Source organism: Cervus canadensis, chromosome 17 (genome assembly GCF_019320065.1).
Source record: "Cervus canadensis isolate Bull #8, Minnesota chromosome 17, ASM1932006v1, whole genome shotgun sequence".
NCBI classification, from domain to species: Eukaryota; Metazoa; Chordata; class Mammalia; order Artiodactyla; family Cervidae; genus Cervus; species Cervus canadensis.
The window spans coordinates 54,692,883-54,717,962 of NC_057402.1; the positions used below are offsets into that span (position 1 = coordinate 54,692,883).

Consider the following 25,080-nt stretch of genomic DNA (forward strand, 5'->3'; position numbering starts at 1 on the left):
GCAGTCCATAGGGTTGCAAAGAGCAACTAAACAACAACAGCAAATTCCTGTTATTCAAGGAAAAGAGGAAGTCTGACTACTTGGTAATGAGTAAGCCTGCAGAGGATTGGGTGAGTGAGTGCTCACAAGTTACGGGAGCTTTTACCCGAAGATCAGACCCCATTACTGCTGATGTTTTGTTCTGCATTTTCTTCCAACCAGAATAAAAGAAGAGGGAAGGCAGGAAGCATGAGTAGGAGCTGGTACTAAATGACAGTATTTCAAAAAATAGCTGGAGACACATTTTAGGGAGCAGTAAAATTTATTCAATTTGGTCTTTTTTATCCAACTTGAGGCCATTCTCTTTAGAAATGAGACACCACCTTTCCTTTTTAAAAAAATTTTGGATGTTTAGTTTAACTTTTAAGGTATTTTTCCTTTTGCATTTTTAATTAAGTCTTGAGAGCAGAAAGTAGATATTGGTCATGTACATGTTCTATTGACTGTGCTGGATTTAGCATTTTCTTGGTGATTATGGTATGATTTGTTGAAAGCTCAGCCATTCCTGGGGAAAACCTGACAATGTTTTGTAAATATATATGGATGAAAGAATACTTTGGATGGCTGTCTTTGGAAGGTGACAGCTAATCAGTGGCTTTATTGAATTTACATGGCTACATTTCTGGTTGCAGAAAAAAAGAAAGAAAAAAGGATTATCCATGATTTCCTGTTTATATGGGGCAAGAGAGAAAATAGGAGTTGGCTCCAAGTTTCATAAAACTTATCTCCTTGCAGAGTCAAGATCCATCTTTGTGAAAAGATTAGTAGTAGTACCCTGTTGGGAGCAGAGAGGATTTTTAAAGGCAGGTGAGGTCTGTTTAGGCTGATGGAGAGGGAAAATGTGATCTGAGTTTGGAAGGATGGAGATGCAGTGACCCTGAGAGGCTTGTGGAGGTCGCCCGGAGACATCTCACTGTTGATCTCTGCTCCTTTCATAGTCTGGCCACCTGGAATTTGACTGAAGGACCCTTTGCAATGCTGCTTGTTTTAGGACTGGATACTGTGAGGCAGGAGGTGAAGTAACAGAAAGTGGGGGCAAGGTGGTGTAAAGATCAGGAATGTGGAGTTGGGCCGCTGGACCTGAATCTTGGCTCTGCTGTGTGTCGGCTTTGTGATGTGTAAACTCTCTGTGCCTTAGTGTACCCGGCAGTGACTGAGGCTTCTAATGGTGCTTACTGCCGTGGCAGTCCAGGCGTGGGCAGAAAAGAATTTCCAGCCCTAGAGCATTTCAGAAGGGAGTGAGTTTATTCAGAACAAAAAGCAGAGATAATATGGGCACTGAGAGCGTAGCAGGCTGATCTCCTGACAGGGCAGGGAGAGTCATTGCTTTTCATTGTTTCCTGGGGTGTGTGTGTGTGTGTGCGCACGCACTTACTGGTGTCCAACTCTTTGTGACCTCAGGGACTGTAGCTGCCAGGGTCCTCTGTCCATGGGATTCTCCAGGCAAGAATTCTGGAGTGGGTTGCCATTTCCTCCTCCAGGGGATCTTCCTGACCGAGATCGAACCCACATCTCCTGTGGCTCCTGCATTGGCAGGCAGATTCTTTACCACTGAGCCACCTGGAAGCCTGACATTGATGCTGGGGAGGCTCATTTTAGCTGAAATGAACCAGAGGGTGTCCTGTTTGCCCTTCTTAATAGACCCTCAAAGTTGCTTCATATTTAAAAATGCACTTGCAGTATGTTAGCTCTGTGGGAAGACTGGTTTGGGTACTTTTGATCACTCCAAGCCTTTTCCTAGCTGATGTCCTAGTAAATGAGTTGCACAGTGCATGGGCTGAGACTATAGAAAATTAGGAAAGTTCACTTGGGAATTATCAATATAAGCTGTTACATGATAGTGGCCACTTCATGGAGCTGACACTGGCATTGATGGAATCAGAGTGGTGGGGAAAACCTTTTTAAAAGATGGATGGTTTTAATATTGATAATAGTGTTCTTTACCTTTTCATTTGAGAGATGCTGCTATAATGGAATGCTTTATAAATACTAATGTGTGCTGACTGCATTTTGAGAGTGAGCGGTTCCTTTGGGTATTTCGAGACAAAAGGTTCTGTGATCTGGGCAAATGTCTCTGTAGTACACAATGGAGAGATTTAGAAATATATTCTTCAGTAAAGCATGTTGCACATGAGTGTGGGAAACAGTCATTAATCTGTATTTTAAAAACCTTTTTTAAAGAGTTTTTTAATATTAGCAGTTCTGTTTTGAGCTATATTTTAGTTTATTTTTAAAGTTGAAGCATAGTTGATTTATTAAACAACAAGAGCTGACTCACTGGAAAAAAACCTGATTCTGGGAAAGATTGAGAGCAAAAGGAGAAGGGAGTGACAGAGGATGAGATGGCTGGATGGCGTCATGGACTCAGTGGACATGAGTTTGAGCAAACTCTGGCAGATAGTGAAGGACAGGGAGGTTTGGAGTGCTGCAGACCATGGGGACTTAAAGAATTGGACATGACTTAGTGATTGAACAACAACAGGAAAATTATGTTAGTTTTTAGGTGTATAGCAAAGTGACTCAGTTATGCATATATATGTATCAGATCTTTTCCCTTATAAGTTATTACAAAATCTTGAGTATAGTTCTCTGTGTGATGCAGTAGTCTTTGCTGGTTGTCTATTTTAAATATAGTAGTGTGTAAATGTCAATCCCAAACTCTTAATTTATCCCTCCTTGAAAACATTCATCAGTCAAGGAACCGCTGGGTGCTTGGTGTGTGTGTTTGTGTGTGTGTGTGTGTGTGTGTGTGATGAATTTTAATTCATTTCCAACAGTTCTCTTCACTTGATTTGGACATTTGGATTAGTTCAGGGGTGATCAGGTGCACATATATCAATTCCTCATGAACGCATCTTGGAAGCCTCACTTGTTATCTTTACTTGATCCTGACATGCTGGGGGGACACTGTTTCCAAGAGCCTCAGGATTAAGGAGCATCTTAGATGACTGAAATCCAAATATTGATGGGAAGAGATGAGGGGGGCTGGGTTTGCAGGCTTTTGTAGTCAGGCCTAGTGCTAGGATCTTGCAGTTCTTGGTGAGAGTTTCAGAGATGAATTATGTGGGCTTCATCCTGTGGTGGAGCTCAAGGGCTTCACTGTCAGCTTGCTGGCCATGATTTTATAAAGTTAATAAACAGTGGATCATTCCCTTACGAAATGAGTGGGGAAAGCCGGAGACAACGTGCATGCTCTTCCTCTCAGCAAGGTGACGCCTGGCTCTAATGAGGCTGTGTCAGGACTAGTGGTGGTTACTGAATTAACCCTCTGAATACGGTACAGGAACCTGCTAACACGCCTTATCACAGAGCAATGAATATATTGCCCAATGTTATTTAATTAATGATTAAGCATGTATTAAAGAACTTAAAGGCACTTTGAGACTTTTCAAGTTGATGGAATATACTGGTTTCTAGGTGGGCTTAGAGTTCTGGAAAATACTCAGTCACGATACAGTAGAAGGAGTTGCCCTCTGAGCCCCTTTCTTCTTTCTTTCTTCTTCCCTTTCTTCCTCCCATCCATCCATCCAGACTTAACTGCCCCGTGCCAGGTAAGGGGCACATCTTCTTGTGCTGAAGATGCAGATGTGGACTCGGCCAATACGGCCCCATCAGAGGACTTAATTATGGTCGGGGAGTGGGAGGTGGATGGGGGAGACTAAGTAAACAAACTGATGAGGTGATTTTGATCATCAAGGCCATGCTGAATGTCAGGTGTGACAAGAGATTATGGTACAGAAATGCAACTTTATACCAGAGGGTCAGGGTCTGGATTAGGGTCAGGGTCAGGCTTGTAAGGAAGTGATGCTCGATCTGGAACCTGAAAGAGCCAGAGTTTGATAAGTGGGGAGAACAGATTATGTAACTGCCCCAAAGCACAGGCTCCCTAGACCTTCATCCTAAATGTTTCAGCTTAGTCCAGTCGCTCAGTCGTGTCCAGCTCTTTGTAACCCCATGGATTGTACCATGCCAGGCTTCCCTGTCCATCGCCATCTCCTGGAGCGTGCTCAAACTCATGTCCATCCAGTCGGTGATGCCATCCAACCATCTCATCCTCTGTCACCCCCTTCTCCTCCTGCCTTCAATTTTTCCCAGCATCAGGGTCTTTTCCAAGTAATCACTTCTTTGTATCAGGGGGCCAAAGTATTGGAGCTTCAGCTTCAGTGTCAGCCCTTCCAATGAATATTCAGGACTTATTTCCTTTAGGATTGACTGGTTTGATCTCCTTGCAGTCCAAGGGACTCTCAAGAGTCTTCTCCAACACCACAGCATCAATTCTTTGGTGCTCAGCTTTCTTTATAGTCCAACTCTCACATCCATACGTGACTACTGGAAAAACCATAGCTTTGATTAGATGGACCTTAGTTGGCAAAGTAATGTCTCTGCTTTTTAATATGCTGTCTAGGTTGGTCATAGCTTTTCTTCCAAGGAGCGAGCATCTTTTAATTTCATGGCTTCAGTCATTGTCTGCAGTGATTTTGGAGCCCCCAAAATAAAGTCTGTCACTGTTTCCATTGTTTCCCCATCTACTTGCCATGAAGTGATGGGATCAGATGCCATGGTCTTAGTTTTCTGAATGTTGAGCTTTAAGCCAACTTTTTCACTCTCCTCTTTCACTTTCATCAAGAGGCTCTTCAGTTCCTCTTTGCTTTTTGCCATAAGGGTGGTGTCATCTGCATATATGAGGTTATTGATATTTCTCCTGGCAATCTTGATTCCAGCTTGTGCTTCTTCCAGCCCAGCGTTTCTCATGATGTACTCTGCATATAAGTTAAATAAGCAGGGTGACAATATACAGGCTTGACGTTCTCCTTTCCCTATTTGTAACCAGTCTGTTGTCCCATGCCCGGTTCTAACTGTTGCTTCTTGACCTGCATACAGGTTTCTCAGGAGGCAGGTCAGGTGGTCTGGTATTCCCATCTCTTTAAGAATTTTCCCCAGTTCACTGTGATCTACACAGTCAAAGGCTTTGGTGTAATCAATATAGCAGAAGATTTTTCTCCTAAGTCTTTGCTACTCCCATTTCCCCCTTGATCTGCCGCTGCAGTGTTCTCTTCATTAGGGTACTCTTGTTAGACCTGCTAAAACTGAGCATTCTGGAAATGCTGACCTCTCCCTGGACAGGTGTTCTCCGTGGGTTGGTGAGGTTTCCTCTTGGCACATGGCCCACGTCGACTGAACTTTGCCCCAAGTAAGAGCTCTTCTGTGTTTACTTTCCTATTATCCTGGCTGGTTAGTGAGCCCAGAGCTTACTTGAACTTTCCTCTCGTGGCTAATCCATGTGAGATTTCACCTGGCCTCTAACTTTCTGAAAATGACACACGAGCCTTCCCTGTTCTCACATGGCCAAGACTCTGCCCCCGGGTGTTAAGACACCTGCTGGAAATTAGAGCTTCCTCTTTTTTTTTTCAGTCTCTTTTCAACTGTGGATTATTTTTAGCCTTTTTCTATTTTTTCTGAAGTTTGAATTGTCCTGTATATTTATAGAAAATGAATGAAAGCAGCCAGTGAGGCTTAGCATGGGTTCAGGTGTCTGAATCAAGAACCCCTTATGGTCAGGGAACTCGCTGAGTGATGTCAACCCTGCCACTGTGGCTTGAGCTGGTTCTCTGTATTTCTTGTTGATTAACTCTGAGTACAAGGCAGTACCTTTGCTCCTTTACAGTAGAAGAGAATGGTTATACAGAATTATAACCTTATAGGAAAGCAGACATTTATTAAATAAAGTATTAACCCCAAACTTAGATGGTGCTCAAGCCATGTGTTTTGTAAATAGATGTTTACTCGGGCTCTTCTCTCTTTGAAGTCTTCTGTATTATGTAGAGGCAAAACATTAGAACATTTTATTGCAAATAAATAGGAATTGGGTTTACCTGGTGGCTCAGATGGTAATGAATCTGCCTGCAAGGCAGTAGACCTGGATTCAGTCCATGAGTTGGGAAGATCCTCTGCAGAGACCATGGCAACCCTCTCCAGTATTCTTATCTGGAGAATTCCATGGACAGAGGAGCCTGGTGGGCTGCAGTCCATAGGGTTGCAAAGAGTCGGACATGACTGAGTGACTGAGCATGTAGGCAAGCACAAGTAGGAATTACAGCCGCCTAATAATAAGACAGGTTAACTAGGTGTCTATCCTGATTGCAGAGCACACGTCTGTGCCATGTCAGTGAAGCAACTGTGTTCATTTTTAGGAGTTTAGTTTTAGAATATTGAAAATGGTATGCATGGACTTCTCTATATTGTTATCTAGTTAGTTAGATAAGAACTCATTAGCTATGTCATGTTTTGAGTTGCCAAGGCCTCTTGAGTTGATTGTTCTACAGAAAGCCATGGAATACTCTTGGTCCTTGCACAGAATCCATGTTTTTGATGTTAGTGCCGAGTCGGAGTTGGCGAATCGCTGGCATGGAGCGATCTGCCCTTCCAAATCCCAGGGCGGGTGTTCATGCTGTTGGCATCGCCTTTCCCACGGAGCCGCAGCATCCTTTGCAATAACAGCTCTTCTGGCTGCTGCCATCAATTGATTTGAGTTGTTCCTCAGAAACCTAGCTGTCATTCAAGATAATTTGGGGTTGATCTTTTCCTTTATGTTGGGGAAAAGGACAGACACACACATCCACAAAATACATTGTACATATTTTTATGTGGATTGCACAGACAGCAGGTTGTCAATACTAAAGTGAGTACAAACTAAAAATTTTTGAAGAAAGCAAGTATTCTCTGCATTGAAAAAACTAGCCATTAAGTTTTTTTATATGTATAAATATGGACTTCTGGCCTAGTCTATACTTAATATATCATTTTCTGGGGCTACAAACATAGGTTAGGTACAATTTCAGAGTTTGTGTTTTCCATTTAAAATTATATCATAAATCATTTTCCAGGTGGTTACATAGATCAGGAAATTAATTTTTAATGGTGGCATTGATGAAGATTAGTGGTTCATATTTCTGTCCACCATGTGTGTGTATCTCTACAAATATATCACTAAAATAATGTGTATTCTGTGCTAAATGCCCTGGGCTTGTAGTACATTTATACTTTATATTAATGTGACTGTCACCTTATGCAAACTGTGCATTCTGTTCTTTACCTGTGATCAAGGGGTAATTTAAAATTTCATGCGGTGAGCATGCATGGGGAGTTAGTAGAGAAAGATATGAACTATGTGTTTTTGTGTGGATTTTCTATAATATAGTGTGAATCTAAACACACATTAAGGCAAATTGCTGGGGTCTTTAAAGAACTGACACTGTGGAATAACCTTGCAAACAAATTTAAGTGAATTTATACCCCACGATGCGGACTGGGAGTTGTGTATTTTTCCTTTTATTAGCGCAGGGAGGGTCTTTGTATCTGAGTTGTATTAAATATCAGGAGCTCTGCATGGTGATATCACTCAGAGAGCAATCATAAAATTAAAGGAAATGTGGCCTGAAACAATGCATTTGATTTTTATGCCTATTTGTAGAATCTAGCATGAAGGGAACCAGAGAGCAAAACTGACAACATAGCCCAACAATTTTAGTATAAAAACGATCCTTTGTGGGGGAAAAAAGCTGTCTTCATTGTGTGATAATAAATGTGAGTTGATGTTCAGTATTTATAGAGAAGCAGAAAATGTCCCTTTAGTTAAGTTTTAGCAAGTGTCTTATCCAAATTAGAAGCTATACATTGATATTGATATACTGACTTAATAAACATGACTATGGAAATTGACTTGAAAATAGTGACCTGTGGGTGACTTTCGTTTGATTGACAGTGTGTGGAAATTTCACATAGAGATTTGGGCTGGGAGCATCTCTTGAAAGCTCAGAGTGTCAGCACATCCCTTGGCTGCAGTGAGGAGGGCCTTCGCCCGGGGAGTCCTGTGCCTTCTCTAGCTTGTCTCGTCCTCCACCACAACTCACTTGCCTGCATTCCTGTTTTTCTTCTGTGACATGCATGATCACCGGAAATTTTGACCCTGCTACAGAAACACTTGTCTATTTTACCTAATATATCCTCTTAAAAGCTGTAATTTTATGGATCCATGTATCCACTCTAAGCTTAAAAATCAATTTTATAACTAAATTAAAATTTTTTGATTGTCAGAAAATATACAAACATCAGATTTACCTCCCTAACCATTTCTGAGCATACAGGTCAATGGCATTAAGTACATTCGTGTTATGTAACCATCACTACCATCTGTCTCCAGAACTCTTCTCATCTTGCAGAACTGAAACTCTGTACCCGTTCAACAACTGCTTCTCATCTTTTCCTCTCCACAGACCCTGGAAACCACCACCATTCTGCTTTCCGTCTTTCTGAATTTGACTACTCCAGGTACCTTACATAAGTGGAATCATGCAATATTTGTCCTTTTGTGACTGGCTTGTTTCACTTAGCATAATGTCCTCAAGATTCATTGATGTTTTAGCATCTGGCAAAATTTCCTTCTTTTTTAAGGCTGAATAATTTTCCTTAATTTGCTTTTCCATTCAATCAGCTGATGGACAGTTGGGTTATCCATCTTTTGGCTATTGCTAATGTTGCTGCTCTGAAGATGGTTGAATACATGCCTCTTCAAGTATCTGCTTTCACTTTTTTCAGATATATTTTCAAAAGTGGAATTGCTGGAACAAATGGTAATTCTGCGTGTGATGTTTTTGAGGAGCCATTTTACTGTTTCCTGTACTGTATAGAAACAGTTGCACCATTTTGCAGCAGCGGCCAAGGATTCCGATTTCCCTAGATCCTTGCCAACACTTATTATTTCTGTTGTATTTTAGATAGTGGCCATCCTAGTAGGGGTGAGGTGGTGTTTCATTGTGATTTTGATTTGCATTCCCCTAAGAATTAAAGATGGTTTAGAGGTTTACTGTAGGTGTGAGGAATGACCTTCTGAGTTGTCGTTGAAAGAAAATTACCTGGAGAATCAAAAGAACTGGATACTAGCCAAATCTCTAGCCTAATTAGCCATCTGACCTTCAGTTCTGTTTAACAAATGTTATTTGGGCCTCTGCCAAATGCTGACTGCTGCACTGGATGCCACAGGGAGGGGAAAAATAAATCACAATTTTCCTATTCATGCCTCTGGTTTATAGTTTTCTTGTCTCTGAAAGTAAAACAGTGGAAATCTTTGTGATTCTGAAGTGTTTAACCAGTGATCTAAAGATGTAAATATCACCCAGGGTCTCTTCAGGCTAGGCAGCATTGCCTGCCATCAAAATAAGATATGAAAACTATAATGTAGAGGGGAAAAGGAAATTGTGAGATTTTTGAGGGGGTCTCTGATTAAAATCTGAGTTTCATACATTTACAGCTTCCACTTAGTCTTACTTTATGAGTTTGGTGTTTGAAAATTTACCCTATTTTAGTCAAATGATGCTGTTTATTACATTGTCCCTGGCATGATGTGCTGTGTGCTAAGTCACTTGAGTCATGTCTGACTCTCTGTGACCTTGTGGACTGTAGCCTGCGAGGCTCTTCTGTCCATGGGATTCTCCAGACAATAACACTGGAGTGGGTTGCCATGCCCTCCTCCAGGGAATCGTCCTGACCCAGGGATCGAACCTGCATCTCTTAGATCTCTTGCATTGGCAGGCGGGTTCTTTATGACTAGCTCCACCTGGGAAGCCCCCACCGGCATAATACTACAAAAATTTTCTCTCCTCTTCATGGCAGAGCTTCTCAAGAAGGTGTCTCTTGTCACATCTTGGTTTCCGGCTTTCTCGGCCCCCTGCCTTCTGGCATCCATGTCTCCGAGGGGTCTGTGCCTGTGTGCTCAGGGCCTTGGTCTTAGCCGACTCTTGGCGACCCCATGGACTGTGGTCCACCAGCTTGTGGACAGCCCACGGTTCTGTCCATGGAATTTTCCAGGCAGGGATGCTGGAGTGGGTGGCCATTTCCTCCTCCAGGGAAATCTTCCAAGCCCAGGCATCCAACCTGCATCTCCTGTGGTTTCTGCACTGCAGGCAGATTCTCCGCAGCTGAGCCCAGCCACGGATGCCGCTTAGCTTTCTTCAGGTTACTTCTCTGAAGTATTTGAAACGGTTGGTCATTCCCTCTTTGAAACTGTTCCCTCTTCCAGTTTCTTTGATTTTGCTCCCTCTTCCTGCCTGACTCTCTTGTACCTCTCTGGACAGTGCTCAGCTTGTATTGTGAATTCTCTTTTCTCGTTGCTGCTATTGAAGCTATGTGATCCCTATGGTTGTGTCCTTAATTCTGTTTTCTTTTGACTTTACACACTGGCCTGGGAAGGGGGGAGGATTCCTATTTCCTTTTTTATTGTAAAGTAATTAGCCTCCAACTAATAAAAATAAATGGAAAAATTAAAAGATGATTTTATTTATTGATTTTTTGGCTGTGCTGGGTCTTCCTTGCTGTGTGGACTTTTCTGTAGTTGCAGTGCAGGGGCTTCTTATCGTGGTGGCATCTCCTCTGGAGGAGCAGAGGCTACAGGGCGCGCAGGCTTCAGCAGTTGTGGCTTACGGGCTTAGCTGCTCCTCGGCATGTAGAAATCCCCCAGACCAGGGATCGAACCCTTGTCCTCTGCGTTGACAGGTGGATTCTTTACCACTGAGCCACCACGGAAGCCTGTCCTCCTCATTTTTATCCAAACCTTCTTCCTAACCTCTTAAGTCCGGACAAGCAGTTAGGCTATTTAGTCTGTCTCCAGTTGGATAACTTGTCAGTCCTTCCAGTAGAAGATGTTCAGTGTGGAATTCATCTTGTTTTCTGTAAATGGCTCTTGTTCTGATTTCCTTGTGTTCACTGGTAGTTTCCACTGGATTCCCTGCTGCCAGTCAAGACATTGTTCACATCTGCTTTTGCCTCACTCCTACCCACCCAACACATGTAAGCAACAGATCACATAATTCATCTTCTGGACCAGTCCCCTCATCTCCATTCTGATACCGTTTCCTTGGCCGATGCTCTTACCATGATGGGTTGATCCATCCGAAGTGCTCCACTAGCATCTTATCCTTAATACCTCATAGATGACACTGTATTGAAATTGTACCGAATTGAGTGCATCAGAATGATTGTGTGTATATTTTATTCCTTGAACTTAAACCTAAGGGAAAATACCATACACTCATTACTATTGTACCCAGTTTGAAAAAAAGAAAATCATAAAGCATGAATAGTGTGATAGTTCCTTGTCTTTTCATGTCGCAGATCTAATTCTTTTGCAGTATTCATACAGTTGTAACTCTTAAAATCCAAAGATGGAAAAAGAAAGTTTCTCTGCTGTTATTTTAGCTCATTGTGGGTTGAAACCAACATCTGCCTTTAACGTGGCTCTTTATGCTCTGGAACTCACTGTTTACTTTCACCTTCAATGACTCGAATTTCAAACTGTGTAAGTCAAGGCTGCACATGTGTGCGCTGAAACGATGGGGTGGTGGTGGGTGATAGGACAGAAGGCGTTAAATACCTCGATGGTGGCTTGGTGACAGCACTTTCTTCATAGCATTTGGATGTTCTTTTAGTTACTTTCTAATTACTTCTGTTTGTTATTGCTCCTTGTTTCATAGCATATTTAAATTCCATCACTTTTTAATTAGCAGTTATTTCATACGTGGATGAAATTGAAATCAATGACACTCAAGCTATACTAATGTTAAGAAAACACAGACTTTATATTCTTGTAAATAACTAAGTTGTAGACATACTTGTTGGATGGAGGAATGAATGAATGAATTTAAATTATCATCCTTGTCCTTTTAAGAGCAAACATTACTTTATCACTGAACACAACCTTGGATGACTGATGACTTTTCATTTAGAAACTAATGACTTTAACCAGAGAGAATTTTCAAACTCTGTTGCATGGCTTGTAATTTCAAGTGTTACTGTATCATTTTTCTAAAACTTGAAATTTTCAGATAGGTTTAACCTGGCATTTTTATAAAAGATGTATGACACTTGAGAAGGGTCAGCAATGTGATGCCAGGCATGGCAAAGCTGAGATCAGTGGAAACATAACTTTTCTGAATCACCCACTGGAGGATCAGACATGTTCTTCCTCCTCTTTCTAAAAACAACTTTCAGAAGATAGCACTGGTGAATACTTTTAAAATAATTCCTAACATTTTCATCTTATAGCTGCACACTGCGTTTCCTGGTGAGATGATTCTGTCTAATCAGGACTGTTGACTGGAATGATTTCTAATATATCTTTATGGAAAGCTGCGAAGTTTCAAGTTTGGCCAGCCAGGCACTTTGGAGACCTGAGAGAGAAGCAGAAGGTCTTTTTAGATTTGTTACTGTTTCAAGTAGAGAGATTTTCTTCTGTGGGAGGGAGATCTTTGTTTTTAACAACCATTTAGATATAAGTGACTATAAAATTAACTGTTTTTTTTTTTTTCCCAGCAGTTTTGTTTTTGTCCTAGCCCTATCGCCATTTGACACAGTACTGTTTTGATAATTATTTATTTTATTTGTACCTGTTTTCCCTGTGTGATTCGTGGCTCAGTCGTGTCTGACTCTTTGCGACCCTGTGGACTACCAGGCTCCTCTGTCCATGGGATTTCCCAGGCAAGAATACTGGAGTGGGCTGCCATTCCCTTCTCCAGGGAATCTTCCTGACCCAGGGATCGAACCCAGGTCTCCTGCACTGCAGGCAGTTTCTTTACCCGCTGAGCCACCTGGGAAGCCCCTGGGTAGTGATAAATTCCATTTAGATAAGACCCCCAAGTAGGGACAGTGTTCGCTGTGATGAGGAATCCTGGGGTGCTTTACTAGGAGGAACTGCAGGAGGGCTCTGGGCCTCTGCTGGATGGTTTTAAGGAAGAGCCAGGGGACGCTGAGACCACCTCCATGCTGGGTGCCGCCCTGAAACCAGGGCAGTTTAACAGCTGGCTGTTCCAGTAATCTTTGCACAGGAGACGGGAAGAATAAAGTTGGGGGAGCTGTTATGAAGGAATTAATCACTCAGCAGTTAGGGGTTAATACACTATTTGGCAGCGATGGCACGATCTTGGCAACACGTTCTTTGTTGACTTTGCTGCCGGACTTCTCTCTCTGTGGATATTTATCAGTGTGAGTTTCAGGAGGGACAGATCCTCTTTTCTTCCCGTGAAGAGTTTTGTCTTTTCCTCACGACCACATTCTAGTGTCCAGAACAATTTTTGACAGATGGCAGGAGTGAAATACACCCGTCCCCTCCTCCCATGTCTGTTGGAGGAATAACAACTTTGATTGATGAAATACTTTTCTTTGTCCTTAAGCTGTTCCCCTACAAAATACGGGACTCCTTTCATACAAAAAGAAAAGTCCCTGTAAATAACTTGTAAACATTTGCATGGCATTGTTTAGGCTGATGGGCTGTTAAAATATCACTAGTGAACATCAGGAAGGCAGCTGGCTCAGGGATTGGTGTGTTTTCAGTAAGAGTAATTCTCAGTGAGGTTAAGTTGAGAGGAAGTGTAACTTTCTCAGCTTGGTATTTGCTGCGTGGACCTTTTTCAGAGGCGGTGTTACTCACATGCTCTCATTTCCTGCGTGGCTGGATTAGACAGTGGATAATGTAAGATGTGGTATATAGGCTTTATTGTTTGCTGTTTAGTTGCTCAGTCGTGTCCGACTCTTGTGTGACCCCGTGGACTGTAGCCCACCAGGCTCCTCTGTCCATGGGATTTTCCAGGCAAGAATACTAGAGTGAGTTGCCATTTCCTTAAGCTTTATTGAAATCTGAATAACCAGAAAACCTAAAATGTAAAAGGGAATAGTGGTAAACCAAAGAACCTTTGGTCTTTTAGCCTCATCTCACTCCTCTGACTCTTGTGTGGGACAGTCTCCACAGCACCCCGTGTGATCCTTAGGTTACGCACCACATAAGATCTAAACTCTGATCCACCTTCCGTTATCCGTCCCTTCCTGCTGCACGGACTTCCCAGCTCACTTAAAATCTGAAGTCTTAGTTGAGCCAGCCTCTTCTCTGATGTCATCTCTACCTGCTGCCCCTGGGTCCTGCAGGTCTGGTTGTATTGACTTCTTTGCTCTTCTAGGTAACAGGGAGCATGCTTCTGGATTTGGGCTTTGCATGGGCTCTCCTGTCGGTCTGGAATTCTCTTTCCCGAGTAGCCAGTGTTTCTCCTCCTCCCGCTCACTCGGAGGTCTGCTCCTGTGTTCCCCCTTCCTGTGTCAACACTCCCACCCGCCCCCATGCATGTATAGCCCACTTCAAGAGAGCAGATGCCTCTCATTGACCTGGCCTCTGAATTGATGAATATAATACAAGAGGTCAAGTAGGCTTGGGAAGCTGCTCCTGGGAGTCCATTTAAAAGAACTTTCAGAGTGTGTGCTAGACCAGACTGAATCCAACCTTATCTTCTACATATTTTGCATCTGCAACAGGGCCATGTGCTCACAGCCATGAACTGAAAGCATTACAAAGAAAACCTGTTTTGTTTGGGAAGTGTCATCGTTGAAGGAATATTTATGGTCCGTTTGGCATGTTGACCTTTCGGTGTGCCCGAGGTGGTGAGGGTTTCTAACCACATGTGTTATTCCTGATGCCGCAGCTAAATTAAGGCTTCAGCGAACCAGATTTCTCTAACTCCACTTCGTGGTAAGTGGATCTATCTTAATGATGTGAATTCCTGCTCTAATGATGAGTGACTTCTCTCTCAGCTGTGCTTAGTCGCTGGGTTGTGTCTGACTGTTTGCAACCCCACGGACTGTAGCCCACCAGGCTCCTCTGTCCATGGGGTTTTTCAGGCAAGAAAATTCAAGTGGGTTGCCATTCCCTTCTCCAGGGGATTTTTGCAACCCAGGGATCAAACCTGTGTTTTCTGCATTGCAGGCAGATTCCTCACCTGCTGAGCCATTGGGGAAGCCCCCTTCTCTCTCAAAGCAGATGCAAATCTTTTTTTTTTTTTTCCTACTTCTGCCTCATCACCTGGTTACAGAGAAGGACATCTGTGTCTACTTGTCAAAATGCAAATTATATGAATGGGCCGGAAGAAGCAACAGGAACAGTGTACAGTGTAGTCTGTAAATGTTAGAGTAAACTTGAGACAAGTTTTTGAAATTTGAAATTTGAGACATTTATTAAAATTCCTCAAGGGGAACACCCTTTAGCGGAGGTGGCAACAGTGCTTACCTGTTTGAAGTCACACTTGGATTTTTTATTTTTTAAAACAAGGATGTTGCCTGTTTTAGCTTGTCTGTCTGGTTTGTATTATGTTGTAACCTGGTGGTTTTTTTCTGAAAGAAGAGACACAGTTCTGAAAATAGTCATTGCCTAAAGGGGAAAAACAAATTCTTTTCTTAGTATTGCAGGCTTTTTTTTTTCTTTCCCCAGCAGATTAAAGCATTTCATTGTCCAGGAGCTCTGGAAATGTTCTTACCTTGCTTTTCTGATCATACATCCTATTAGCAGACACTTTTTGAGCAGGCACACCCAATATTTACTTATAAATTATGTACGTGTGCTGTGATAGTGATAGTACATATATTATTAAACACTCACAAAAATAGAAATTAAAAAGACACAGGAGATGGGTCACAATGGACGGTCCAGTGTTTCTGTGTACGTCCCAAGGCAGTGTTGGTCCCTCCACGGGGCTTGCTCAGCCCACCCTGGGAACGCCCTCCCCCAGCCCAGAATCCTTGGGTTTGCAGGATCTCCATGCAAATGCACCATGAGAAGGTGCTCAGACGCCACACAGGGAGGCTGGATGAAGAGTCTCCTGTTAATGGTTGTGCTAAACTCGTGGACTTCTCCATTCTTCATAACATGCTATAGTGTGTTCACTGCCTGGGACGGGGTGGTGACCAGGGTGAAAAACATTCATGTTTCACATCTGTTTCTCATCTACTCCTGCAGCTGCTCCTGATGCTTCTTAAGTCTTATCCGGAATTTCAAAACTGATTTTTTTTGACAATGGAAAGTTTTTTGTTTTTTTTTTTAACTGTGTATGTTAATTGCTCGGTTGTGTCTGACTCTTTGCAACCCCATGAACTGTAGCTTGCTAGGCTCCTCGGTCCATGGAATTCTTCATCCCAGAATACTGCAGTGGGTTACCATGCCCTTCTTCAGGGGATCTTCCTGACCCAGGAATTAAACCTGGGTCTCTTACATTGCAGGCAGATTCTTTTAAGTCTGAGCCATTTGGTAGCAAATTCTGACCTTTACTCTTAGGAAGCTGTTTGGTTTCTATCACATTTAGGGGGAATCTTATGTTTAATTATAGGATGCTGACTCAAATACCCTTTAGGTTGTTGTATAATATACAACACTTTCTAAAATTTTAAGTTCTATATTCTGGAGCCAACCTGGCCTAAGATTTTCATATAGGGAATGTGGAAATGTGCTGCTCCTGCTTCTTTGAAATGTAAATCACCCTGTTGTTCAGGGTCCTGCTGTAAGACCATTTTTGTAAGGATGCCTGAGTTTTGAGGGTTTTGATTACTTGAAAAGACTGACTCAAAAATCTCTGCCACTGAAAAGGGCATACCTGTTCTTATTTGGTCACTTGTGCCAGTGAGGTCATTTCTGCCTTACTGTGGGATGGATGGAACAGTAGACTGTAGCCTACCAGGCTCCTCTGTCCATGGAATTTTCCAGGCAAGAGTACTGGAGTGGGTAGCCATTCCCTTCTCCAGGGGAATCTTCCCGATCCAGGGAGGGATCAAATCCAGGTCTTCCGCCTTGCAGACGTATTCTTTGCTGTCAGGCCACCAGGGAAACCAGATGATTTTAGTGTAACCTGTAGTTGCCAGATTACTGCCCTCCAGATCCCTCACCTTTGGTAAGCAGCCTCTGACCTCACTGTCCCTCATCTCTCTCAATCCCTCTGTCCCCCTTGTGTTGGTTACCAGCTAGGTCATTTGCCTTATCTTGGGAATATATGAAAAGACACTACCCCTGCTTCAATCCCTGGTCCTACCTCCGTCAGCCCAACTTCTACCCTCATCATCTCTGTTTTGTCCACCTGCAGAATCTTGCTGGACCCTTTCTGGTGATTCTGGTCACTGAGGATCTCAGTGGAGATACTAAGTCTATGAAAAATTACTCTCCAGCTCTGTATCCCGTGGGGCTTCCTCCAACATGGTGTATTCAATCCGAGAATGCTCCATGGCCTTTATCTTTCCTTCCCAAGGCTGCCAGCTGCCCCCTGAGACAAGGCAACCTCTGTATTCCTGCTGTTCAGCTGTTGGCATCATCTCTTCATCTCTTGATCATAGGCCGGAGCCCTCTTAACAGGCTGGTGTCCTTCTAGACTGTTCCTGTCCTTTTCTGTCTGACCCCTCATCTTCTCTCACTTTTCACCACCTGTGGAATGCCTGGGCATACAGGTTGTAGCCAAGTAGTCAGTGGGGTTTCAAATGCCACGTGAAGGACTGCACTTCTTCCTGCAGGCAGGTCAGGAGCCTTTACAGGGAGTTCTGTCTCTCCTTTGCTGAGACCCTGGCTCTGGGGTTGCACAAGAGAGAGTGCAGAGCACAGAGTCTTGGGAAAGAGGCAGAGACTCAGAGAAAGCTCCGTATTTCACTCCAACTTCAAAATGTTAAGTTAGTTGATGACTTTATTACTTGACTGGTAAAATGGTCTGGCAGTATGCATAGCACGTGGATCCTGAGCTAGGCAGCTATGGGTTTTAGTGACGATTCTGCCAGTGAAAGCAGATCTGTTGACAGAGGGCACGTTAATGTGTTAAGTAGAGACTTTAATGATTACTCATAATTCCTGAGGATTTTTATGAGTATCATATAAATTAAGTTGGTGACAGGTACTGAGTACCAGGAACATAGTACCCATTCAGGAACTGTTGTTTATTCTCCTGCACCCCACCATGAGGTGTTGGCACTGTTGCCCAATCTTGTGAAATCCTAGCATCTGAGGTTGATTCTTTGATATTCCAAATAGCATCTGTGTTAATGGACATAGACAGTATTAGATCATGTTGATAAAAGGAATAGTTTTTCTAATCATATACTAGGCTATTAAATAAAATCCCTGCTTAACAGGTATTTATGCCTTTTAGGAATGAATTTGTGCCATAGTTTAAAACTGATGATAATCGCTTCTTGACCTTTGAGCTAAGGTCAAGTGTAAAACTAGAGATAAATGTGTTTCCCATTATGCATAACTTTGGATGGAACATCTCATTTAAGACTGTGCAGTATGTGAGGTTATGAAACTTTGTTGAATAGGAAAAAGTATTTCAGGAGTTTGAAAAACATAATTCCTTGTATATGTCAATCCATCTGATTGAACAAATATTTCATTACTTTTGGGAAATTAATATGTTAATGACTTATATTCTTTCTCTTTAATTATTGTCATTATACATTTTCTTGAGCAATATAATCTATCTTTTATTCAGAGAAATGTAGCTGATTTTATTATTCTTTTTAAAAATATTATTTATTTATTTGGTGGCACTGGGTCTTAGTTGGGGCATGTGGGATCTAGTTCCCCCACCAGGGATTGAACCTGGGCCCCCTGCTTTGAGCGTGGAGTTTAAGACACCGGAGCACAGGGAAGTCCCAATTTAGCTTATTTTAAAAGATAAAAAAATAAATTATACTTACTGAATTTTTGGTTAATGTCCCATAAAATACATTAGTGTTACTAAGTATCAGTAAGGGAAACTTTGTAGTGTTATTATTACACAGTTATCATTGCATTATTTCTTGGTACCCTTTAACATGTGTAGTGTTCGCTAACTGAGATTGCTCTGCTGGGAATTATTTGAAAATAATTAAAATTGAAATTAATATTAATTAAATCAATACATTTAATTAATTAAATTAATGTTAATTAATATTAATTAAATTCAAATTAATATTGAAATTAAAAGTTGCACTTGTAATTTGTGCCATGTCTGTGTGCACCTGTGTTCTAGGTGCTATATTCCCTAGTCTGTCATATAGCAACTTAATTATATGAACTTTTCCTTTTGGGAGATGACTAGGACATTGCCGGAAACATATTGTCCTAGATCAATGGTCAAAATCAATGGTCTATAAACTGGCTCCTAATTTTCACTGTGAAAACAAATTCAGCAGTGATTACAAGATTTATATAAGTCATAGCTGCTGTATTTATAGGTTCCATTTAATATGCATTTAAAATATTTATTGCTTCTTAAAGTGTATTTTAAAAGGTTTGTATTGTGTTATGGAAAAACAGATTATTTTTTCTTCTTTATAGTGCAAAATAGAATCTTAACTTAAATCTTTGTGACCATAAACCTGTTGGTGGAGCAGAACAGGACACATTATACACTTGCGTTTTTGGCTGAGTACTGACTGGACAAAATGTCTATCCAAAGAGACATATATTTGATTCTCATTATTCACTATAACACCATGTCTGGGGCCATTATAAACAGCAGGATGACCAAGAAAAAGCAAAAACTGTGAAAAGTGGCACCTAGTGGACTTCACAAAGGTTACTTGTTTACAGTGTGAGATCTGAGATAAGAAGGGAGAACGTTGCCTTGTTCAGCCTCAATTGGGAATGTGTGCGTTGGGGAATGTGTGCGTTGGGCAACTCCAATTTTTTGTCACCCTGTGCATGTTCATGAACGGACCTAGAAAATGCTGCTGGGAAAAGTCACAAGTACAGGATTCATGAGTGATGACTCACCTGAATTAGCATAATGTTGAGACCACATGTGTGCCTTGAATGATGAGTTGAGTAGTTAAACTGTTGCTTCCCAAGAGCTGGATCTGGTAACTGTGAGTGGATCCAAGCTTTCCTACCTGGGATGGCTGGGTTCTCCTCCTGATAGGTGGAGACCTGTCCGATGCACCTTGCCTCTCCTGGATCCCGGTCCCTGCCTCCACTTGCACGAGTGAGTTGCCATTGGCCTGCCATGGCCCTGCAGTTAGCGTCCGCATCCTATCCTAGTCTCTGAGTTGGGAGACATTAGAGTGTATGATTAAGAGCAAGCTGTGGATTCGCATGTCTTGGGTTCCCATTCTGCCTCTGCCACTTGCTACCTGCCTGCCCTCCGGCAGGACTGCTTAGCTTCTTTTCACATGCTTTTCTTCTCTGTAAAATGGGGGTAACGACATTGGCTACCTGGTTATGTTAGTAGTTGTTGAGACACTGTGTGTTTCAGCTGTGTCCGGTATTTAAGACAGGAGTTGGTTTATAAGCCCTCAGAGGTAAGCTGTTAATCCACCCGGTTATCCCATACCCAACTGGCCTTTTCATTTTTCTTAAGGATTTTATGATACGCCACCAGTAAATACAACCCCCACTTCAAAATTTCCTTTTTAAGGAAAAGAATGAAAGTGCAAGGTACCAAAGTGTACAGAGGTGAAGCTGAAATGATGCTGGAACAAACTATTAGGTTAGGCGGGGAGAGAGGAACTCTGAATTTAGTCCTGAGTTTTGATCTGCTCCCAAGAAGAAAGGCCTGCTTCGCATTATCTTTTACATAAAAGCTGTTGTTCAGGAAGTGTGTGGCAGTTTCTGGAACTGAGTGGTTTCTTTCTTGATTATTCACAAGACTGCTTGGTATTCAGATGCCAGTCACACTGATTTGCAATACACTTGTGTGTACCCACGTCTCTCTCTCACCCTGGGATCTTGGAGGCTGGGTGTTATCTCATTGATTTCAGATCTCCAGGCTTAGCCCAGAGACACTAACTCTGCTGCAGAGTCTGCTTGTGATGGTGTGATTGCCAAACACTTGTCTCTACACGGGCCCTGTGTGTGTTCTTCCCCTGATTTTATCGTGGATCACAGGCACGCTACTCTAGTGCGGAGAAGGGCATTGGGTGTTCTATAGAGATAATGAAGGCGCAAAAGGAAGATAAAGGGACCAAGTCCAGGGTGGCTTGTTTATGGGGCCGCGTGGACTTGGGGGACACAGTGACTGGGGCCCTAATGCCATGTACTGCATGCTTTTGACTTGGGGGACACAGTGACTGGGGCCCTAATGCCATGTACTGCATGCTTTTGACTTGGGGGACACAGTGACTGGGGCCCTAATGCCATGTACTGCATGCTTTTGACTTGGGGGACACAGTGACTGGGGCCCTAATGCCATGTACTGCATGCTTTTGACTTGGGGGACACAGTGACTGGGGCCCTAATGCCATGTACTGCATGCTTTTGCTTCATGCCTCTTGAGTATTAAATATTTTAAAACACCTGTCCCTGTGTATGCATTTGTTTACCTATAGACTGCATGTACATGGCTCTTATAGACTATGTGCTGTGCTTAATCACTTAGTCGTGTGTTCATGGGGATTCTCCAGGCAGGAATACTGGAGTGGGTTTCCATGCCCTCCTCCAGGGGATCTTGCCAATCCAGGGATCAAGCCCAGGTCTCCCGTATTGCAGGTGGCTTCACTGCTGTCTGAGGCACCAGGGAAGCCCAAGAATACTGGAGTGGGTAGCCTACCCCTTCTCCAGGGCATCTTTCTGACCTAGGAATCAAACTTGGGTCTCCTGCATTGCAGACAGATTCTTTACCAGCTTGAGCTACCAGGGAGGCCCTATATACATTATAATTAGCATTAAAAAGAGGTTGAAAAGGAAGGATGACTGTTCTCAAAGTAGATTATGGAGATAATTACATAGCTATAAAAATTGACTAATATTATTTACTCAACTATGTGCTTAAAATTGGGTGAATTTTCTATTCTATTAATTAGGCCTTCATAAAAAATTCTAAAAAAGGAAGGATGAGATGGAGATGGAATTTTCAGTATCCAAACATTTTAAAACCTATTATAAATATCAAGAATCCTTTTACTCTCACCTGAGTTATGGAGAACTAAATACTTATTACTAAGAGCAGTGTGGTTAAACATGGAATCTTTAATGAGTTTAATCACTTAATTGTTTAATTGAAAAGAAAGCTCACTTTAGGAGTGTAATTACCACTCTCTATTACTTTTGCCTGTACTTAATTATCAGTGTTCTCTTTAGCCCATGGTTTCTTTGCAAGGATCTTTTTCAGGGAAACTTGATAACATTTTAAATTTTCTTTAGCCAGGTGTGTGACATGCGTGCGCACACACACACACCCCTACCTACCTTTCAGTTTGCAGCTCACACATCCTGAGGAAGCCTGTGATCTCTGTACTGTGAAATTTCCATCTTTCCCTCAGAGCAGCTCAGAATCACTTGTGATTGGTTGATACATGGGTTAGGTGTGGGGACCACATTCTCTTCCCTTTCGTGGCTTTATTAGTGCCTTTCACTAGGGGAATTGCATGCAAATACTTTTTGGTTTGTTTGTGCTGTATTTTTATTATAATCTGTTATCTGTCCCCTCCTTCAGGACACACACCTCCTGAGTCCAGGGACTTCAGTTCATTGTGGCATTGCTAGCACTTTGACCCATTCCTAGCACAAATTCTTGGCTCAATAAATAATGTCAAGTGAGTGAATCAACCTGCATATTAAATTTTAGCAATAATTAATTCTTCTCAATTTAAAAATAAAGATAAATGTATGTAGAAGTTCTCTTCTTTAATTCCTGCCACACTGGAATTGCATCCTGAGATGTAAGCGCTCAGCTTCAGAGACCACTCACTGCCTGTGAGTGGGTGTACTGTGAGGAGCAGGGAGGAGGTGAAAGGCTGGGGCCACTAAGAAATATGCTTCACTGAGAGATCAGACTCTCTTCCGGCATCTGGATCCGACCCATCTTACCAGTGGGCGCCCCCATAGCTCAGCGGGTAAAGAATCTGCGTGCAATGCAGAAGACATAGGAGATGCAGGTTCGATCCCTGGGTTACGAAGATCTCCTGGGGAGGAAATGGCAGCCCACTCCAGTTTTCTTGCCTGCATAATCCCCTGGACAGAGGAGCCTGGTGGGCTACAGTCTTTAAAGATTCAGACACGATGGAACGACTAAGCACACAGATACTTTTCCAGTATCGTGTTTCCCTGGTGGCTCACTGGTAAAGAAGCCGCCTGCAATGCAGGAGACCTGAGTTTGATCTCTTAGTTGGGAAGATCCCCTGGAGAAGGACACGGTGATGCACTCCAGTATTCTCGCCTCCTGGACTGAGAAGCCTGATGTGCTACAGCCCATGGGGTCACAAAGAGACACGACTGAACGACTAAGCAACGGCAACACAACAAATCCCTCTTTAGAACAACATGAGGCGTCCTTGAAATACAGTGCAAAGGGCTGTCGGTGGTGTTTGAGGGATTTGTAAGATTGAAAGGGTGACTCTGTGCTCTATGACTCTCCATAGTAGCAGGACTGGCAGGGACCAGGAAGTACTCGGGTGAATTGCATCATTTCGGTTTGTTTTGAAGAACTGCCTTGTAACTTGGTTAAAATCCAGTTCGTTCAGTTTTTTTATGATCAGTTTTATTAAGGTGCAATATACATAGGCTAAAATGTACACTTTGGAGATAAATAGTTGTCTGAGTTTGAGAAACAGCCATGCAACCACCACCACAGATCATGATAGAGACTTTTTATCACCCACCAAAGATCGCTTGTTCTCTTGTAGTTAATTGTCTTCTTTCCCCAGTGCGCACTGATCTTATCTCTTCCGTCCAGTTTTCCCTCTTCTAGAATGTCATAAAAGATGGTATCATACTGTATATAGCCTTTTGTGTTTCGCGTCTTTCACTTAACGTTTTTATGTCGATACCCATGTTGTTTTGTATATTAGAAGTTTATTCCTTTTTATTGCTGCATGCTGTGCCATTATATGGATGTACCCTATCTTTAAAAGCCATTTACTTAGTTTTGGGAGAGTTGGGTTGTGTTAAGTTTTTGATGATTTTTGAATACAGCTTTCATAAACAGATATGTTTCAGTTGTATGGATATCTGTTTGATTTTTTTTTGAGTGAATACCTATAAGTGGTGTTGTTGGGCTATATGGTAGGTATATGTTTAAATGTATAGGAAACTGCCAAAGTGTTTTCCTGAGTGTTTGTGCCAGTTTGCATTCCTGTCAGCAAACAGGAAAGTTCCAGTTGCTCAGCATCCCTACCAGCACACTTGTGTCGTCCGTTTTTTGCATCTGCTTGTTTGGTTTTGGTCATTCTAGAAGATAGTTGGTTTAGTCTTGAGTGTAAGGGTATGGGCATGATCTTATGTTCATTTTTCTTTTTTTAATTCTTTAATTTGTTATCACTTCTCTTTTTCTTGAGGAAGTCTTCCATCTTGCTTTTCCTCTTCACTGACTTCATTTGTATAGACTGTAGGATTAATACCTCATTAAATACCATTCCAGGTCTATTTCTGCACATATGTAGTAGGTATAACAGCACTTTGCTCCTTGCTTTGCTCTTGGTATTAGATCGTTGAACTTATGGGCAGGCCTTGGGCGACTCTGGCAAGAACCAGTAGTCACTCAGGTAATGTTCTCTGCTGCTTGAGTTGTAGGGGATAAGAAAGAATAGAATCAGTCTTGAAAAAATTATTTTAAAAAGACTCTAATTTATAATCTTTTGGTATATTTTTGGACCTAAAAGAAGCCTATTTTGCCAGATTTTCAGTTCTGAGTTGTGTATCAATTGGCAGAACCCTGTTATTGACGTTATTATTTAAGCTACTATTATGAGTGCTTTTAAATTGTTTGTTAAGTTGGCTACATTACTATGGGTTCTTCATTGAGTTTGCCACTTCTGAAGTGTCCATGGAAATGTCTCCTATTGAAGCAGTTAGGTTTGGTTGGGCTTGGTTTCAAATTCTGCCAATTTTCAAGCTCTCTCAAAATTCAGTTGTAAGCATAATTAATGTTTTAGGCAGATAATACTAATTTTTTCTTGCGACTTTGGTTATCTTGGATCATATCATTTCATTGGTTGTATTATAAAGATTTGAGCTTGGTTTCATGTTCTGCCAGTTTCAAGCTCTGATCAAATTCAGTTGGAAGCATAATTAATATCTTAGATCCTAATATGGATTTGTCCCTATAACTTTGAATGTCTTGGGTCAAATCTTTTTAGTGACTACCTTCTAAAGACTTATTGAAAACTGTTGTCTCAGTGTTAATTTTTGGTGTTTCTTACATAAATACTCTGATACAGATAAAGCAGCTTTTATAAGAATTGAATTTATCAGGCTCACATGATACGGTTATGCATTACTGTGTGTAA

General features: G+C 42.0%; 1 protein-coding gene across 4 annotated transcripts in view; it reads left to right on the forward strand.

The window, feature by feature from the left end:
- MCTP2 (multiple C2 and transmembrane domain containing 2) overlaps positions 1-25,080 on the forward strand; it is a 254,411-nt gene that overhangs the window by 14,258 nt on the left and 215,073 nt on the right. Inside the window, exon 2 of one of the 4 annotated variants that reach the window (XM_043489630.1) lies at positions 8,313-8,367. The exons of the other annotated variants lie outside the window; for them this stretch is intronic. The gene's annotated coding sequence lies outside the window, so the exon portion shown is untranslated. The remainder of the gene's footprint in view (positions 1-8,312; positions 8,368-25,080) is intronic. 4 annotated transcript variants of the gene reach the window in all.